Raw genomic sequence first — 4,493 nt, 5'->3', positions numbered from 1 at the left:
AAGAAATTGAGAACCTGTCTGAAAAAATACTGATCGAAACTTCCCTAACCTATTAAAGGAAATAGACACACAAGTTCAGAGTCCCAAACAAGATAAACCCAAAGAGGCTCACAGGAATACACATCATAACTAAGATAGCAAACGTTAAAGACAAAGAGAGAATCATTATATGTAGTTCTACCAGTCTGATTATTGATACCCACAAGTGAGGAAAAATATCACCTTTGTTTTTTCTCCTAACATGGGTAAGCACTAATTTCTGGGCTTTTAAAAGGATTGCACTGCAGAAAAATGTAAGACTACTCAATCTCTGCAGCTCTTGGAGACAAACTCCCCAGACCAGTCAGCGCAATATAATCAGAATCCATTATTAAAGAGTTGGCACCAATAGGCTGTGTGACTTAGTACACAACAGAGATTTTAATATTCACTTAACTCTTTAAAATGCCTGTAGCAGTTTCGGGTTTTTAATTTTTTTCCTGTAAATAAATTTAAACTACATTATTAATTTAAAAGAGGGGAAAAGCCCTAGCTAGGTTACTCAGTTGATTGGAGCCTTGTCTCATACACCAAAAGTTTGTAGGTTTAAACCCCAATCAGGGCACATACCTAGATTGTGAGTTCAGTCCCCTGTCAGGGTACATACCACAGGCAACTGATTGATGTTTCTCTCTCATACCAATATACCAATGCTTTTCTCTCACATTAATCTCTCTCTCTCTCTCTCTCTCTCTCTCTCTCTCTCTCTCTCTCATCAATAAACATATCCTCAAGTGAGGATTTTAAAAATAAAATAATTAAAAAGGAAAAATCCATAAAACTCCAGTTCTCCTATTACTTTCATTTCACATGAGAAGGATCTATTAACTCTAAATTACTTAGAAGAACATAAATCTCAGACAAAAGCATAGTAAATTGCTAAATTAGATGAGAAAATGGTAGAAGCATAGTTTTGAATTGTCTCACTTCTTCTGGAAATTTTACAAAGCAACAAAGAAAATCGCATCAACCATAACAAAAAGTACAAACTATATCCTCAGCAAAATGATCACACAAAATTCCAAATTACCCTGAGTTGTGATCAAAACATATGAGAGCAAAGGTAGTATCTAAGAAGTAACACTGGTGCAGGCCTAGAGTTGGAAGAATGGGTCAGGGAAGGATTGGCAGTGGCCGCCTCAGACACAGACAGCAAACATTAGCTCTCAGAGTCTGAGGTCTTGCCCCAGTGGGGAGTGCCATGAGCAGGCCTGAGACTGAGGACGGAGCATGAACTGGAGAAGGCAAAGGAAAAAAAAGCATGGGGAGGGCCCAGGGAGAACTTGAAGTGACTAAACTTAGAGAACACCACTTTTAAAAAAAAAAAACTGTGTACCTTGGTTAATAGATACACCCATGCAACTCACACTCTGATTCAGATACAGGACATTTCTACCGCCCCAGAAAGTTCCCCCATGTTCCTACATAGTCGATCCCCTCACCCTGAAGAAACCAGTGTTCTGATTTTTGTTTACCGTAAATTATTTTACCTGTTGCAGAACTTAATTTAAAAGGAATCATGTGGAATGCACACCTCTGTGTCCAGCTCAGCAACATATCTGTGAGATAGAGAACACCAATTTTTTTTTTTAAAAAGATATAACATGGAAAACAGAGGCTGGAGCTTCTCATTAGTAATAGCTAAGGAAGCTCAAAGCTGGCAGTAGTCCCACTCTCACTGGAGCCAAAGGAGGCAAAACTGCACAGTAGGACCATGTTTTTCCAGCACTGAAGCATTGGAAGAGGGAAAATTTGAGCACAGCAATCTGGAAAACTACCCGGGGTCCTCCCCACACTCCACGTGAATCCTTTGCTAATGGCCAGTCTGGAAAAAGACAGAACATTTGAACACTTGTAAGCACAGACTCCTAGCAACAACAACAACAAAAAAAACTCTATAAGAATAAAATATGAAGGCAACTTGCCAGGAAAAATGTTGTCACAAAGCAAATTAAAATCATAACTCAAAATTCCTGCATGAATGGGGAACAAACCCTGAACTTTTATGATTAAATTGACTGAGAATGGGAACAGGAAAAAAGAAGGCTAAAATTACATTGATGTGCAAGTGCCTGACATGGTCAGAAAAACAGAGTGAATTGGTGAGGAGGGACCATAAAATGAAGGAAAACAATCACACATAGTGCCAAGAAGTCTCCTGGAAGACAAATTGTGTTTATAATTGGGAGTTCAGTTGACACTCTAAATGAGTCTGTGCTTTACTCGATAAGCAATGAATGATCATTTAACGGTTTTGAGGAGAATGAGCTGATTCAATCCATTTCTTTGGAGTGTAACTTTAGTTGTTCAAGTGAAAGATAAATTACAGAGACAAGAGAGTAGATCGGTTAGAAAACCATTGTAAAATGCCTGCTGATTTATTCGTTCATCTCCTGTTTATTGAGCGTTTGTAATGAGCCAGGCACTGTCCCAGGTCTGTGAATTAGCAGTGAACTGCACAGAGTTCCTGTCCTCAGGTAGTTTATATTCTAACAAAGTAAGACCACAAACATAACAAATACACACATACTATGTCAGAAAGTTATATGTGCTGTGAGGAAAAATAAAGCCAAGCTAGGGCATAGAGAACGCTGTTCAGGGGAGGGGGCAGTAGAGAAGACCTCTCAGGCAAGGGGCCACTGGACCTGAGGCCCAAATGAAGTGAACAAGTGAGCAGTCAGTCTATCTCAGTGAGAGGCACTAGGACCTTGGCAGAGGTTGGGAGCTAGGAGTGGGTGCGAACTCAGACCAGCCAGAGACTCTCTGCTACTTGAGTATTTAAATACATCCTGGCGCAAATAGGGAACCAAAATGAAAAACCTAGGTCCTGGATGTGGAGAGGTTAACTACAGGAAGATGCTGAGAAAGTGTGGGTTAGGAGACTAAAAGACTGGAAAGCCCTCAGCTATCTCTAGGCAGCTTTCATCAGGGCAGGGTCTTTTGTCTCACGATAGCTGATTCACCTTTGCCTGGCAAACATAAGGCTAAGAATTGTGCTACTGACAGTGAGCAGTCTATTATCTCACCACACTGTAGGAATAAGTCCAACTGCCCTGGAAGAAAAGAATGGGGGGCGGGGGGGGCGGGTGAGGATGATTTGGCAGCACACTGTTGGGGGAACATGCTGTTACAGCCATTCTCACCTTAAAAGGGATTCTTAAGCAGAGATGGTCATCTTACAAATTACCTTCCTTCATGTGTTCCTCATAAAAAGATACAGCTACTCTGGAAAACAGTTTGGTAGTTTCTTGAAAAACATAACATGCACTTATCATACAACCTGGCACTTGCACTCATGGACATTTATCCCAGAGAAATAAACACATGCCCACATAAAAATCTGTACCTAATTATTCATAGCAGCTTTATTCGTAACAGTTAAGAAGTGGAAATGACCAATATGTCCCTCAAGATATGAATGGTTACACTAATTATGGCACTACCCACCATAAATCACCCAGCAATAAAAAGATACAGACATTGGTGCACATAAGTGTTTTTTGGTCGAGCTCAAAGACATTATGCTTACTGAAAAAAGCCAATCTCAAAAAGTCATATGTTGTGTGATTTTATTTATATAACACTTTATAAATAACAAAACTGTAGAGATGGAAAATAAATTAGTGGCTGTCAAGTGATAGGAATGCTGGAGAAGAATGGGTAAGTGCGATTATTAAAGGCACAAGGGAGATCTTTGTGGTAATGGAATAGCTCTGTATCTTAACTGCAGTGTTAATTACATAAATCTACTGATTGAATGACATAGAAATATGTGACATGTTAGTACGGACATCAAATTTCCAGTATTGATATTGTACTTTAATTTGTAAGGCATAATTTGTAGGGAGAAACTGGGCGAAGGGTATGTGAAACCCATCTGTACTGTTTTTGCAACTTTCTGTGAATCTATAATTATTTCAAAATAAAAAAATTAAAGAGTTCTAAAAACCTACAGAGTGTCTCTGGACCTAAGAAAAAAATATTACCAGTTATTTCTGATTACTAGAACTCTAGTAAAAGTTTATTTTAATAAGACATATTTATACTTCACATAATGGTTTAGAATTTTGAGTGTACTTGAGAATAGCATAGTTTTTAATCAGAAATAATCTCTAAAATATCTTTCTATAGCTTCTTTTAAAAGTCTGACCTGACCTTAGACACTATTCAGGATGATTCAGGGCATCTGGCTTTTGTCTGATAGCCTAAGTAATTGCCTCTTCTCTTTGTTCTTTTGCATTGAAAGAAATCAGTAATGTTCGCAGTCCTTACCACTGAAGTGCAGGCACTCCATGCAGGGTGGCAGGAGCAGTGTAATGAGTTTCTATACTTGTAGAATGACTTGGTGTTTACCTCTCAATTCAGCAAAGTTGTCCCACTGTCATACATAGGACCCATGGTTAGGGGCCCACCAATATTTGATTGGATTTAAAAATATTCAATTGTACTAGCTC

This window comes from Phyllostomus hastatus, unplaced genomic scaffold, assembly GCF_019186645.2.
Source record: "Phyllostomus hastatus isolate PE091 unplaced genomic scaffold, TTU_PhHast_1.1 phas_scaffold_39, whole genome shotgun sequence".
Taxonomy (NCBI): Eukaryota; Metazoa; Chordata; class Mammalia; order Chiroptera; family Phyllostomidae; genus Phyllostomus; species Phyllostomus hastatus.
Note: the sequence above shows the minus strand (reverse complement) of the source record.